General features: G+C 35.3%; 1 pseudogene; it reads right to left on the bottom strand.

Annotated features, from left to right (window-relative positions):
- Positions 1-8,883, bottom strand: part of LOC118736265 — a 10,219-nt pseudogene extending 1,336 nt beyond the window's left edge.
- Positions 8,884-16,860: the final 7,977 nt, after the last annotated feature.

Genomic DNA, 16,860 nt, shown 5'->3' with positions numbered 1-16,860 from the left:
TACAACTTTTTCATGCCCAGTATGAATAAATTCTCCAAAGGGCTAAAAAAAAACTAGGCGCAATTTTAAATTTATGTGGCCAAAAAAAGTATGTGGGAGCTAAATCTAGCCACCAAAGGGCTAAAACGGCAACGCTGGTGGTAGAATCTGGAAAAAGTGTGGTAGATTTCAAGCAAATGTGGTAGATCTCAGGTTTTGGATCAAACTTTGTACAAAAATTAAAAAAATTCTGCAAGGTTTCCCTTAAATTGCAAACTTTTTAATTAGACTCTAAAAAAAAAAATAGTTTTAGTATAATAAAGTTCAAGATTGATTTGCGTTTCCGCAATTTTGTTTTCTTGACAGTGTAAAGCAGTTACTTCCATATCAAGATATTTTTCGAACATATTTTGCAACCTTGCGGAGTGCTGCCAGCTTTTCTTTTTATCACATAAGGATGTAGCGAACAAATGCGGCACGTTACAGAAACCGCTACTTGGGATTTGCCGATTTTGACAATTCTCAAGTAAAAGTAAACAACGCCTCAGAAACTTTAGAATCTAAAGTTTAGATGCACGGAAATTTGCTAATACTTTCACAAAAATCGCTGTTTCTTAACATTTTCGCTATTAATTCCTTTTATAAATCACATATTTTGCAATTAAACATAATTAAACCACGCTTACTGTCGAAAAATTTATTATTGAGAAAATTTACTATTTTACAGTTTATTTCATCCTCCCATTCGGCCGTGCTTACTTTTACTTGACAAATTTCATCGCCGACGGGAATGCGGAATCTTGTATTATATATAACTAGATCGCCCTCACCCGCTTCGCTGAGTGTATGGAATTTCTACGTGATACATTGAGTAAAATTTATTTCAAGAAAACTCAATTAAAAAACAGGAGGTTTAAAATTTGTTTAACCATCTTCAAAATATTTTCAAACTAAAACGTTCCTAAACTTCTCACTTGCCATACTTTTTCAATTAACTTATCCCCTGAACTCAATTTAAGATTTTAAACAGATGGAAACCTCTTACATGTAGTTTTGAAATTACGCCCTTTCAAGACCATTTCAAGTGACACCCATATTTTAATAATTCATTTAAATTATTGAATAGTTTGAATTTAAATTTTTAAACAGTTGGCAACCTTTTTAGACCTCTTTCGTCTGACACTCATATGTGATTAACATTCAAAACCATTTAGATTCATACCAATCTTCTACAACAACATATATTTTGAAAGCCGTTTTTAATGTGTTCGCAAAGCTCGAGAACGGCCGAACCGATTTTTTTGAAATTTCGTATACCTGCTTCAGACGTCCCAAGGATGGTTATAGGCTAAAAAAAAGTTTGATATATGAAGGGGCGTGGCACTTCCCATACAAACCGATTTTTTCATACTGCATATCTCTGGAAGTGTTCACGGTAGTATACTGGAACTTGGTACGGCAATATATGAAATCAATCTTATACTCATGGAGAAAAATGGGCTATTTGAAAAGGGGTTATGGCGCCGCAATAAAGTTTATATATAATTCTTGTGGCTGTGTGTTGGTGAGTGAAATCCTTCTAAATTCCCGGACCGATTTTAACGAAGTTTATTGTGTACTTTTGAGTGGCTCTCTGGAGAGCGTAGTTTCAAAACTTCCCCCGCCAGTTGGCGCTGTAGTGAAGTTATTACTAAAGATTTTATTTATCATCCGCTTAAAAATATTCATTGGTAACGGTAAAGGCAATACTATTACCAAAAAGGGCTGCCAGATAGCGCTGGAGTCATTACGAATAAACGCCAAGTTATAAAAGGTGCTGTGAATGTCAAATTAAATCGACCTGTTGCGCCATTGAGTATATCGAACTCTTATGTGTTACGATTGGCTCAATGGACGTGATATGCCAGTATTATTATGCGTTAAAACTTCATTCTGAGACACCAGGGTTGAGTTGCACAGTGATAAATTTCAAGTCACCACCGATAAATCAACCACCAGAACCATTGCGCGCCTTATACTGTAATATTTAAATTAAAATAATTGAATTTAGTTTTTAAAAATGTGGCAACCCTTGTGAAAGACTTAAATATTATTCAAAACTTTCAAACCAAAGATTTTTTAACAATATTTCGTTAGACAACCACATTTTAATTCTTCAGATAGTTTGCGCATAACCAATTTAAATTTGACTTTTCAAACAGGTGCAAACCCTTTTAAAAATATATTCAGCCCTCATCCATGAGTGGATAATGATTTTATATATCTCCGTATCAAGTTCCAGTAATATATCAAAAATATTTCCTGAGAAATGCTGTATGAAAAATTCCGTTCGTATGGGAGGTGCCCGCCCTCTTGTCTAATCGAGATTAAATTTATCCTATATTTTAAGTTGGGCTAAATGACAGCAGTATACGATATTTCATGATGATCAGTTGAGTAGTTAAGGCGTGAAAGCAAAGCAAACAAACAAACTCACTTTCGGATTTATAATATTAGTAAGGATACAATGATATGATATATCATTCTTGTTACCATACAGTGTTTAGTGTTGGACAATTTTTGGTCTTAAATTTAAGAAAATTATGTCAAGCGAAAATAAAACTAGGTACTCAAAAACGGGAATATGTGGTAGATTTCAGACCTTGTGTGGTAGATGCTCAAAAAAGTGGCAGATCTACCACAATGTGGTAGAAGTCCGATCACTGCCACGTAGCAATGCTTTGAAGTTCAAAGTTTTTTCAAAGTTTGAACCTCAGTATATCCAGTAAACAAACTTAGCAACTTTTTTCCACCAAATTTGGTCCCCATAAAGGACTAGTGTTGCAAGCAACGCTTTTTCGTCAAAAAGGGTGTTGTGCAGCAATTTTATGTGGTAAAAATTATTTTTGCACTGGAAAAATGGATAGAAAAATATTGCAGTGCGATTGAACATCTCAGGTTTAGCTGAAATATAAATGTATTAAGAATAATTATTTTTCTAATAAATCCTTTTTTTTATTTTAGTGTCGAGGTCGTTGAACAAATATTTTTAATTTAGTATTTAAGTTAATTGTGAAATATATTGATTGCACAAATTAAGTTATGGGCATGATAAAAACATAGTAAGGTAAAACCGTTCTCTCAATTCGTCGGCCATGATTTTTTTTGAAGTTTGCCAACATTTTAAAATAATATAAAATTGAGCGTAAAAAAAGGAATTGTTCAAAGTTGTTGTTTGAGATTAGTTGCGTTTTTTTACTCATTTCCAGTAAAATCCAGTAAAAGTTTTTACGAATTTTATTGTTTTGGCGTTTTCGTACGGAAAAACTTGCAAAGTAGGGAAAATTGAGAGAGCGAAAATTGACAGTTGAAGTTGCAAGTTTTTACTGGATTTTACTGGATAAATGTTTACTTGTAAGAATTTGCCAGTACGAAAAACAGCTGATCGCATGTTGCTGGATGAAATTTAAACTAATAAGGAAACTGTTTGTGGGTTTTTATTGTTGAAATTCACAAAATAAACCTATTTAAATTAGAGCTCTCGATTTTGTTCGCACATTTTCAGACAGCCCGGGTATATGAGCAGCGAGTACTCGCACACTTGTTCAATGCTCATTACTCGAAAATTTTCGAGCACGAGCTCGAGCAATTCGAGTTTTTTCGAGTAATTTGAGCAATGTTTTTTTTTTATTATATTGACATTTTTGGTAGCAAATTTTTAAATTTTTCAAATTATTGATATATAAGGCAAAGATTGTTACATTGGTATTTAATAATATAATTTATTTAACATGAATTAGAAAGCAGCTGCTGACAAATACAATTTACAAATTTTCTTTTGTTTATGATATTGTTCAAAAACTCGAAAATTTTGAACAAACATTTGAGCAGTTGAGCAATGAACGAGTTTCGAGCGAGTATCGAGATACTCGCATTGCTCGATACCCGGGTATCTAGAGCTCTAATTTAAATACAAAATATACTGTTTTATTAGGAATTTGCTGCGATTAAACAACCAATTTATCAGCTGTTCATGAAACTTGCAAATTATTACTGGAAAAGCGTTCACGTACTTTTTTGCAAATTTTTTCTATGAGAGCGAATTCTTAGAAATAAAGTTACTGGAGAGTTGCTGGCAAGTTACTGGATAATTTGTAAAAAAACACAACTATTGAAAATGAGAATGTGTGTGTGAGTTTGTGTGTAAAATTTTAAAATTAAATTGCTTGCAAACGTCAAGAATTTGAAAAATTCCCCTCAACGGTTCTACCTTCCTATTTTTTATCATGGTTATGGGAGCGATTTATTCATAGAATTGGAAATAAGGTTGATGATATACTATAAATAAATTGTGAGTCTGCGAAAATATCTTTTCAGCATATGAATATACTTCTTAAAATTTTCCCCGAAATTTTACATACAGGCTCGAAATTATGCCAGTAACATTCAAATATCGTCGCTTGGATGGAAAATTTCCGTAAGCGTTATTTTGACAGATTTTAGTTAAAGATATAAAAAATGTTATCTCATTTGGCGTATACGACAAAATTTTATTAAACTCATAAATGGTTGACAGTAAACTAAAAAATAAGATTATTTAAGAATTTCGTGAACTAGTACATATCATTCTCCGACACTTTGGAGAAAATATGTAGTCGAGTTTCAGAGAAATTGCACTCCAAACTTCAATTGTGATTTCCCGAAACCTTCCGAAAGTAACATGCAACGACCTTTTATCTAGGCGGCGATATAACATTTAGCTAAAATATGCATCTAAATAAATTATAAATGGCATTATTTTCGCAGTTGAAGTATATGCCAGGCGAGTAACAGATAAATACATACATATGTAAGTATACCTAAATTACCACGTTGAGCTTAAATAATAATCTCTCTCTTATTCATTAATTCTATATACGTCAGGACCAATGCCCGACGCAGTTATGTCTTTATTTAATAACGGCTATATGACAAAATATTCAGGAAATATATTTCATTTCATTTCATTTATTAAATTAGTACAATAAGATATAATCTTTTATAGTACAACAAATTGCTGATTTAAATATAAACAAAGAGAAAAGCATACGTACATACATTTGCAAACTTAAGAACAAAAACAAGGACAAATAAATAAACTAACATTATAATTATAATCCCTAAACAATAAAGATCAAGAGTACTAAGGAATACGATAAGAAATAAAAACATACAAAGATAGAAAATAAATTAAGAATGTTGATAAAGATTGATAGGTAAAGATAGATGGCCAGTCCATTAGATTTTTATTTACTTCATTTCATACATTAATATTGACCTGATTTTTTTTTTTTAATATATCAGGAATAAATATTTAATAAAAAACTATTTCACTTAAGCTTAACCAACTTTTAGTTGCTCGGAGCTAATTTTGGAACGCTTCATGAAATATTTTCATAGACGGTAAATGCAATCCTGGGTGCATCGTTAATGAGCTGAAAAACCAAAACAAATTAAATTTGTGGAATTGAGCCGTTTGAAATGGCCTTTACAAACGGCAATGGAATTCCGACATTATTCAAGGAATCGTGAATATAAGCTGCCTTCCATTTGGCATATTTGCGGGTTAAACCTTCAGAAAGTTACAAAAAAAAACATTTTATTTTTTTTTATATATTATCTATACTAATTATATAAAGAGAAGTCCCTTTTTTTTGGAACAGGTAATCTCGCGAACGGCTCGTCCGATTTTCATGAAATTTTGTATACAAATAGCTTTCGGTAACCACCATGTTCTAGGCTAAAAAAATTTTAATTTTTTTCGGGTAGGTGGACCAGGGACCGGTCTATTCGAAAAAATCTTATTATAGTCCAATTTGCATAAAATTTAGTACGTAAGTAGCTTTTTAGCATATATTAGCATATATGACCCATTTTTTCCGGGAAGTGGTCCAGGGACCGATCTATTCGAAAAAATCGAATTTACGGTCCGATTTGCTTAAAATTCGGTGCGCGGGTAGCTCTTTAGCATGTATTAGCATATGTGATCAATTTTTTCCGAGAAGTGGACCAGGGACCGATCTATTCCAAAAAATCGCATTTGTGGTCCGATTTGCTTAAAATTCGGTACGTAAGTAGTTTTTTAACATATATTAGGATATATGGTCCATTTTTTCCGAGAAGTGGACCAGGGACTGATCTATTCGAAAAAATCGTATTTACGGTCCGATTTGCTTAAAATTCGGTACGCAGGTAGCTTTTTAGCATATATTAGCATATATGATCCATTTTGTCAGAGAAGTGGACCAGGGACCGATCTGTTCGAAGAAATCGTATTTATGGTCCGATTTGCTTAAAATTCGGTACGTAGGTAGCTTTTTGCCTGGATAAGCTTATAGATTCCTGTTTTCCAATTTTCATGCAATTTCGAATATAAATAGCTTTAAGTAACGACCATATCAAGGGGCGAATTCGTCACTAGGCAAGATTTTCTTGCGCCAATCAGAAACAACGGATACTGTCAAAATATAATTATAATATATAATATATCTCAACTACTATATATTTAGAAAGCCGTTTGTTAGTTTTCGCAAGGCTCGACCAAGGATGGTTTTAGGCTTGAAAAAAATCTATATGTAAAGGGGGCGTGGCACTTCCCATACAAACCGAATTTCTCATGCTACATATCTCTGAAAGTGTGCATGGTATGGAGATATACGAAATCAATCGCATACCCTTGGAGAAAAATTTTAGCTACTGTAAAAAGGGGTGTGACATCTCCCATACAAACCGAATTTTTCATACTGCTTATCTCTGGAAATTTTTTGGTAGAGTTCTAGAGTTTTGTATGGAGATGTACGAAATAAATCGCATACTCTTGGAGAAAAATTGGTACTATTGGAAAAGGGGGCGTGGCATCTTCCATACAAACCGAATTTTTCATACTGCCTATTTTGGAAGTGTTCATGGTAGAGTTCTGGAACTTGGTATGGAGATATACGAAATCAATCGCATACTCATGAAGAAAGAGGGCATCTCTTGGAAAGGGGGGCGTGGCACCTCCCATATAAATCGAATTTTTATACTGCATATCTCTGAAAGTATTCATGGTACAGTACTGGAACTTCGTATGGAGATATGTATATAGTTGAAATCAAGCCCATACTCATGGAGAAAATTTGGGCTATTTGAAAAGGGGTGTGAGGCCTACAAACGTACCGACCTTTAGCTATCTTTGAATGAATTTTTTTATTCTTCTGTAGGTGTGTTTGTGAGTGATCTCCTCCTAAATGGTTGTACGGATTTTAACGAAACTTTTTGTGTATTTGAATGGGTCTCTGGATGGCTTAGTTTCACAATTTAATCCGAAAGTTGGCGCTGTATTTGAGTTATTACTAAAAATCTTATTTATGATCCGATTTGGCTAATGTTTTAAATATGTGTGCAATACTATTGCAAAAACGTGCTGCCAAGTGGTGCTGAAGTCGAGCTATTACTAAAAATAGCCAAGTGAGAAAAGGGGCCGTGAAGGTCAGATTAAATCGACCTGTTGCACCATTGAGTATATCGAACGCTCCTGCGTTGCAATTGGCCCAATGGATGTGATTTTCCAATATTATTATGCGTTCAAACTTTTAAGGTATTTCGTCTGAAATAAGTATATGTATATTGCATTTCTGTAGAACAATGATTCGCACCCATTTTGGAATTGCCACCTACTATACTGTATAGCTTCTAGGACATTCACTATAGAACCGGGTCATTGTTGCCGCCAGGGAGTGAAGAGGAAAAAATTTATTTCGCTTTTGCGAATAACCGTGCTATGTAATGCCGCACAACTGGAGAATTTCAAGAACGGATATAACACTTTCCTTAGGTTATTTAAAGCGGCAAATGACCACCAAACCTTAATCTTAGCAGACAAATGTGCCAATGAAAATCGTAAGCGTGAATTGTTGGTGAAAATCTTGGACCAAAAAGTTTCAATAAAATATATAAAAATTTTGGGCGGGACGAAGTTCGCCGGGTCTGCTAGCATATTATATTTTTTTTGTACACCAAAAAATTTCTTTAAACCAAATTGCGCATGCAGTTTGTTGATCTTATCTTCACGGTTACCGAAATCACCAAGCTCAACGTAGTGATTAGCCCTCTTGCCCCAGCCACCGGTTGGTGTTGAGCTCGAATGGCCACAGGTAGTTGGATGCTTTCTTGAAGTGGGATCCAACAGTGAATATTTCGTGCGCTAAATAATCAACGCACTTAACATCGTGCGCTTTGTGCAATTTGCGTTCGATCACAAAGTTGTCAGAGATTGAGCCACGTTGATGGTTGTGCTTGACAATTCCAGGTTTGTAGATCAATTCACGAACTGATTTAAGATTTGGATAACCCCATGTGATATAGGATTCGGCAATGCGTAGCATATTAACGGTTAAATTTGATGAACAAACCGTGGTTAATGTGGCGAAAACAGAAGAAACTGTCGCACTTTTGGTGCAACTTTGTTAATACCGCGGATACAGATCACAAAAGCCAATTTGCCTTCCGCAGTCACGTAGAATGAGCCGCATTTCTTTGCCAGGCGGCGCAAGTTATTCTCACGGCGTCCATCACGGAGACATTTCTCAGTATGCACCAAGTTTTCACGTTTGTGGAGTGCAATCACAGCAGAGCGTTTTAGTTTACGCTTGATCAGGGTAGCACGTTTGCTGACCTGCTTCTTGCTGAACTTCAGCTACGACTCGGGGACAGCAGGCAGCTTCCTGGAAGGTTGTTTACCCTTTGCTTCGGGCTTCTTAAAAAAATTTCGCCAAATGTTTGGAGCACATCTTAAATAACGCCACTCGATTTATAACATTTCTATTAAGCACAATTTCATTTAATTAAATACTTTTTTAATACATAGATATGCTGCAACCAGGCACTTACTTTCCCGAATTCCATCTTGCTTATCGGCATAATTTTCCAAATGTGCCTGCGCTGCTACTTCATACTAATAATTTCATTTTCAAACTGCGCCTTCTTTGTTGCCTCAACATATCCTAAAAATACATAAAATTTACATTAAACAATAAAAATCGCAAAAATAGCAAATAAAATACTCCCTTTGCGGTTTTTTTTTTGTCAAATTTCTGAGAAATGTGAATTCACCACGATGCAATACAGAAAGACCAAGGACCAGGGATGTAATTTTAAGTAAACCTAATAGTCAGTGGCAATGCGCAGAGCGTTCCGAGTAGCAAAATTTATTTGTATCAAATATAACATTAAACGGTGGTTACAATACACTTTTTAATAATATTAATCAGAATACATACAGTATATGGTATTTCTTTCAAAAATTAATGCACTATATGCATATTTTTTTTTAATGTTTCTTAAGTTTCTTTCTTTGGTACTGAAAAGCAACCATGCGTGTAAGAAATTGTGCGCTACCTAAAATTTCACCTCTGGAAACTTTATCCCCATAAAGGACTTCACCACAGTTTTTTTACTGGATATACTGAGCTTTGAACGATATGAAACAAAAACAGAAGCGAAAGCGGATAAATGGAACAATTTTTCATTCTCTTATGTCCCGCTGAGACGCTGCCTATCGAAATGAACGTAGCAATAGTTGTGTTTTTTTACAAATTATCCAGCAGTGTTGCCGCGCATAATTTTTGGTGGTAGCCAAATTCCTTTAAAAAAAAGGGCTAAAAAAGAGCTAGAAAAAGTCGTTGTGGCTAAAAATGGTAGCTAAAATTTTTTACTTACATATCGTACATTGGTCGGCCGCTGAGGTGTAGTGGTAAGCAGAGCGCGCTTTCACTCATCAGCACCTGGGTTCAAACCCTGGTCAAAGCAACATCGCAAAAAATATAGAAAAAGGTTTTTTCTTAACAGCGGTCGTCCCTCGGCAGGCAACAGCAAACCTCCGAGTGTATTTCTGCCATGAAAAACAGCTTCTCATGGAAATGCAATCGCCGTTCGGAGTCGGCGTAAAACGGTAGGTCCCTCCGCTTTGTGTGACAACATCAAGGCGCACGCCACAAGTTGGAGGAGAAGCCCGGCCAAACACTAATATATGTGTAAGCGCCAATCTATTATTATTATTATATTATACATATCGTCGTTAAAAGTGCAAAACCGCGTATCAACAAAATGTAATACCGCGTATCAGCCAAATGCAAAACCGCGTATGTGAAGTTGTAGAAATTATTTTCTAAAGTGTAAAAACACTTACATTTCAAAATGGTTCTCTTTTTTATAAAGCAATCGCATATCTGCCTAGTATATTTCTGGACGAATGGATATGGATTGAGCCAAGAGCTTGTGTGAGCAAATCCAATTTTTGGCAGCAAATGTCAGTTACGCGGTTTTGCAGAATTACGATACGCGGTTGTGTACTTTAAACGACGATATATATGTCAGTATACACGTAAATATTTTCTATAAGTAATGGTATATAAAAACAATGAACTTTGAAAAAAAGCTAATATTTTATCCAACCAAGAACCTTTTTGTATAAAAGGGAAAATATATGACACCAGCTTGTTGATTGCATCAAGTGATTGTACCATCAGGCTCGAAGCATATAACTTAACAGCATGCTGGTACAATATATATGTATTTCTTTACAAATGAGGTCGAGGAATGATCGATATGATGAGAGCCGAAATTTCACAATTTTTCTAGCATTTTCTTAAACATTGTTTTTTTTTTTGTAATTCACAACTGCAATACCGTGAACGTAATCTTCCACAAACACGGCTTTGAAAGAGTGCAAGAAATTTCCGCCAAAATACTTTTTATTTAGAGAATTGAGCTAAATAATTTCACCACTAACGACACCAGCATGCTGGTACAATCACACCGCAAGAACATACACGGTCAATCGACTTGATGGGTCATTTAACAAATTTATCATATTAAGGGCCGTGAACTTATCTATTTTAAACTATAGTTAAATCGTTAACAGATAAGTTAACATCCCCAACAGTATGTATGTATAAAAGCGTAAGGAACATACAATACATATACATATGTCTTTCTTACCGCCCTATTCCCACACCACTGACAAAACTCAGCGGCTGACTATTGCCTTTACTACTGCGCCTAATACTATGCCGCAAATTTATTTTAAACTGTCGTATGACAATTGTCAGTTTTATTGTTATGACCTACTGAGTAAGTGACAACGGCGAAACAATGTTTATATTGTGTTTTAAGCGCAGTAATTGTGACAATAGTCATATGATGAATTTTGGCAGTGTTGTGGGAATAGGGCGGCTACTGAGTAAGTGACAACGGTGAAACAATATTTATATTGTGTTTTAGGCGCAGTAATTGTGACAATAGTCATATGGTGAATTTTGTCAGCGTTGTGGGAATAGGGCGGTTAGTTTAAAAATTCATCTTTTACATAAATGCAAAAAAAATAAAATTAAGCATATACAACTATTTTCATGCCAAGTATGAAGAAATTCTAAGAAGGGCTAAAAAAAGGGCTAGGGGCAATTTTAAATTTATGTGGCCAAAAAAAGTATGTGGTAGCTAAATCTAGCCGCCAAAGGGCTAAAACGGCAACACTGTTCCAGTAACTTGCCAGCAACTCTCCAGTAACTTTATTTCTAAGAATTCGCTCTCATAGAAAAAATTTGCAAAAAAGTACGCGAACAGTAATAATTTGCAAGTTTCATGAACAGCTGATAAATTGGTTATTTATTCGCAGAAAATTCCTAATAAAACAATATATTTTGCATTTAAATAGGTTTATTTTGTGAAATTCAACAATAAAAACCCACAAACAGTTTCCTTATTAGTTTAAATTTCATCCAGCAACATGCGATCAGCTGTTTTTCGTACTGGCAAATTCTTACAAGTAAAAATTTATCCAGTAAAATCCATTTCCTTTTTCGCTCTCTCAAATTCCCCTACTTTGCAAGTTTTTGCGTACGAAAACGCCAAAACATGAAAATTCATAAAAACTTTTACTGGATTTTACTGGAAATGAGTAAAAAACGCAACTAATGCTTTGCTCAATGTAAACATTTAAAAATATTTCAAAAATGGTACAATCAATCTTAGATCTGAAAAGTTTGTGCAAAGTTTCAGATCGAGCACTCTAATATGATATAATATAATTTGTCTCTGTACGACTTATAGATCGCTGGGAATAAGCGCCTTGTTTCAGAATAATATATAGATTAGGGGGTCTTTCACTCGGTGTACATAATTTTCCCCTTTTTTATATTTTTACTACCTAATAACCAAAAAATATATAAAAATATATAAATATATCGTAGATATATTGCAGTCGTACAGCTATGACTCTAAGTACTTGATGAACATTTGGAAAAGCATCAGAGTTACAAATATCCAAAGCCTCAAATAAATTTTGAATATTTTTACCAGCGATACGTTTTCTCCAAAGTTAAACTTCACTTGTCCATATTTCTGGCACCAAATCATGTAAAATCTATATCTATACTAATTATTTAAAAAGAAGTCCCTTTTTTTGTACATAAATAGCTTTCACCAACCACCAAGTCTTAGGCCAAAAAAGATTTACTTTTTTCCGGAAGGTGGACCAGAGACCGATCTATTCGAATAAATCTTATTATGATCCGAATTGCTTAAAATTCGGTACGTCGGTAGCCTTTTTGCTAGATTAGCATATGGGATCCTTTTTTTCCGGGAAGTGGACCTGGGACCGATCTGTTTGAAAAAATCGTATTTATGGTCCGATTAGCTTAAAATTTGGATCGTAGGTCTTTTTTTGCCTGCATTAGCATATAGGATCTTTTATTCCGGGAAGTGGACCAGGGACCGATCTATTCGAGAAAATCGCATTTATGGTCCGATTCGCTTAAAATTTGGTATTTATATATACTTATTATCTATACCAATTATATAAAGAGAAGTCCCATCTTTTAATGAGAGGTGATCTCGCAAATGGCTGTACCGATTTTTTTGAAATTTTGGATAGCATTTGGTTATACTCTGATAATAATTTCGTTATAACAAAGGAGCGTAGCATCTCCCATACAAATCGAATTTTTCATACCGCATATCTCTCGAAGTATTTATGGTAGAGTCCTGGAACTTGGTATGGTATCAATCCCACACTCATGGAGAAAAGTGGGGGCTATTGGAAAAGGGAGCGTGGCACCTTCCAAAAATACTGAAACTTTAAGCTATTTGTAAATACATATATAATTCTTCGGTACGTGTGTCTGTGCGTGAGCTCCTCCTAAACGAACGAAATGGTTTTAATTAAAAATTTTACGTGTTTTACTGGATTCCTGCATAGTTTAGGTTCACAACTTAAACGCCAAGTATTCGAGTTATTACTAAAAATTGTATTTGCGATCTGATCTGGCTAATATTAAAAACATGTACTGGTAACGTGAAGGGAAATATTGCAGCGAAAAAAATTGCTCGACAGTGGCTCCGGAGTCAACTTATTACTAAAAATCGTATTTTTGAACCGATTTGCCTCATAATCGAGATGAATATTGGTACCGGTAGGGGCAAAAATGATCCGCAAGGTGGCGCCGAAGTCGAGTTATTGCTAAAAATCGGCAAATGAAGTCATTCGAAACACCAGGCATGAAATTCAAATTACCACCGTTAAATCTACCACATAACTATTGCGGTCCTTGATTTACGGCGACTAAAGAGAATAAAGACAATTCTTGATGAATGCCTACAAATAAAATTTTAAGACATTTATTGTATTTCGTCTGAAATAAGTCTATGTATATTGGACTTCTGTGGACTAATGATGCTCCCCCATTTTGAAATTGCCACCAACTATACTATACAGATTCAAGGACGATTCATCATCGTATCGGATCATTGTTGCCGCAAGAACTTCTTCACGGACATAACAATTTCGTTAAGGTTATTTAAGACAGCAATGGAGGATATGCTTTCTGACGACCACAAAACCAAACTCCAACGTGAAATGTGGTTAAAACGTTGGACCAAATGTTTCAATAAAAATAAATAAATTTTGGGCGGGACGAAGTTCGCCCGGTCAGCTAGTGGATATATATTTCTCAAAAAGTTCACAACAAGATAATGCATTAAAATTTGGTATTTTGTCAGGAAAGAGGCAAAATATCCCGGTGTTTTAGAAATCGATCTTGCAAATGCGTAAATAAAAGATCTGGGTACGGTATGTAAATCGCGATTCAGTAGTACTCTTCAAAATGATTCCGAGTGATTTGAATCTGTTGTGTGTGTGAGGGAAATTAAACGATACCGAAACATTTGCTGTTATTTGTTAGTGTTCTCTGGCTCGTTCTCTGATGATATTCATTTAATTATTTTGCCAAACCATAAATAAATAAAGAAGCGAAGAGTATTCCTGGCCACATAATAATTTAAGATTCATCGTTTTGTATTTTATAAAAAATTAGGAACATGTTGAATCAAATTTTGAACGTTCATTATAGGATTCAAAATGAAGTGTCATTAGTTGCGTTCATAAGACGTAGCTGTTTAGCTCATCTGCTACGAAACTGCTGGCAACTGTTGAACCCAACAATTACGTCTTAGAAACGGCTTGATGAATATGCTGCCAAATGAACAGCTGATAAATGTAAACAAATGATATTGAAACAAATAGAGATAGCTGCGCCGATACTATTTAGAATTCAACGCTGAGCGGCCGCCGTGTTGAAAAAATCGTTCAATGTTACAATGAATTAAACAGTGTAAAATTATATAGCAAACATCTTAAAAACATATATTTAGAAACGTAGTATTATTATAAAATATTTTAGTTACTTTATCACGTCGGTAATATAAAATATAATAAATTTGTTTGCAACTGCCACCTAACAAAGCGGTGTTAAATTTAATATAAGCGGCGTAAGTCTTTTCGATCAGCTGTTTAGGCTAAGCCCAACACGTTGAGTTCAGGTAGCGTAAAAATTTTCCGCTGAAAAAATGGCGGAAAGTTGCCAACTGTTGGGCTGAGCGTAACTACTCAACTGTGCGTTTCTAAGACAAACAGCCAACGGTTACCCAACAGCTACGCCTTATGATCGCGCCCATTGACTACGCCTGTCGAGCTCAAGCCTGCTGATGTCTGCTAGCAGTTCCTGGGTGGTAGCCAGTGATCGGACTTCTACCACATTGTGGTAGATCTGCCACTTTTTTGGGCATCTACCACACAAGGTCTGAAATCTACCACATATTCGCGTTTTTGAGTAGTTTTATTTTCGCTTGACATAATTGTCTAAATTTTAAGAGCAAACATTCTCCAACACTAAACACTAACAACAGGCAGAATGGGAGGATAAAATAAACCGTAAAATTGTAATTTTCTCAATATTCAATTTTTCGACAGGAACATGGTTTTGTTGTGTTAAATTGCAAAATATATGATTTATAAAAAAGAATTAATAGCGAAAATGTAAAAAAAACGGCGATTTTTGTGAAAGTATTAGAAAATTTCAGTGCATCTATCTAAAGTTTCTAAAACGTTGTTTACTAGTGATGTGCTGAATTGCCGGTACCCAATACTTCAGAAATATTTCAGTACCCAATACTTCCTTTTCGGTACCCAATACCGATTCTATACATAATTGCAGCTCTTTGACATAATTTTCAACAGAATATCTTCCAGAAAAGTTGCATCGACCATATTTCGACTATCAATATGCTTCACAAATAGTACGTGTAAGACGATGCTTTCCCAAAAGTTGAACAATTTGTACTAATGTGGAAACCATAAATCAAAGCACTCTCATCGCCTTCTTGATATTGTCGCAACAGTAAAATACCGTTTTATCAGTTTCCACCTTCGTAGATCTAAAATTTACGAAAAATGCTTTGACGGATGAAAGAAGTCTTTCAGGCCTACAAAGATAACATCGTCCGATTCATCTAGAAAAAAATGTTTCAAATAAGGAAGAGTTTCTCTGCATTGTGGCTAAGGAAAATGGAAATTAAATCCTCTATTAGCCCCTACACTTTCTTCCCTTAAACCGCCTTTATTTTTGGTCTACATGCGTTCTAATTGGAAGCCTAAACGTTACGGTACCGAGTATTGAAAGTATTGGATACTTTTTAAATCGGTACCGAGTATCGATCAAAACTTCAAATTATCGACTCAGCACATAACTATTGTTTACTTTTACTTGAGAATTGTCAAAATCGGCAAATCCCAAGTAGCGGTTTCTGGAACGTGCCACATTTGTCCGCTGCATCGTGATGTGATAAAAAGAAAAGCTGGCAGCACTCCGCAAGATTGCAGGAGTCTTTCAAAATATGTTCGAGAAATATCTTGATATGGAAGGAACTACTATACACTGTCAAGGAAAAAAATTGCCAAAACTCAACGGAATTTTTAGCAACTTCAATCTTGCACTATATTAAACAAAAATTAATTTTTTTAGATTCTAATTAAAATGTTTGCAATTTAGGTGAAACCTTGCAGAATATTTTTAATTTTTGTACAAAGTTTGATCCAAAACCTGAGATCTACCACAATTTTTTGAAATCTACCACATTTTTTTCCAGATTCTACCACACAAATTTTTTCTCAAATCCGATCACTGGTGGTAGCACATAAGCGCCCTGGCTGGTGGAGTCGCCTGACCCGGAGGAGCTAGCAGGAACTGGTGCCTTAATCTTAGCCGGTAAGTCCTCGGTTGACTCAGTCGCTTGGGCAGCAGTGGAGTCAGCATCCGCATCGACTTGCATGTCTTGCGACTCCGACTCCTTGCTGCCTGTCGTCTTATGTCGCCACGGCCTTACCGTGACAAAGCTAAACCCGTAATTCACGTTGAAGCCAGCCTTCTTGATGCTGATGCTGACGTAGGACTCCTCCTCAATGGCCAGATTGAGCCTGAGCCCGTTGTCCTCGGTGCTGTAAGAGATCACCTTCCACGCGGAGGTATGGATACCCTCATTCTGGGCCTG

The sequence above is a fragment of the Rhagoletis pomonella genome, unplaced genomic scaffold, assembly GCF_013731165.1.
Source record: "Rhagoletis pomonella isolate Grant_MI unplaced genomic scaffold, Rhpom_1.0 Rhpom_scaffold_00003, whole genome shotgun sequence".
NCBI lineage: Eukaryota > Metazoa > Arthropoda > Insecta > Diptera > Tephritidae > Rhagoletis > Rhagoletis pomonella.
This window is presented reverse-complemented; position numbering and strand designations above follow the sequence as displayed.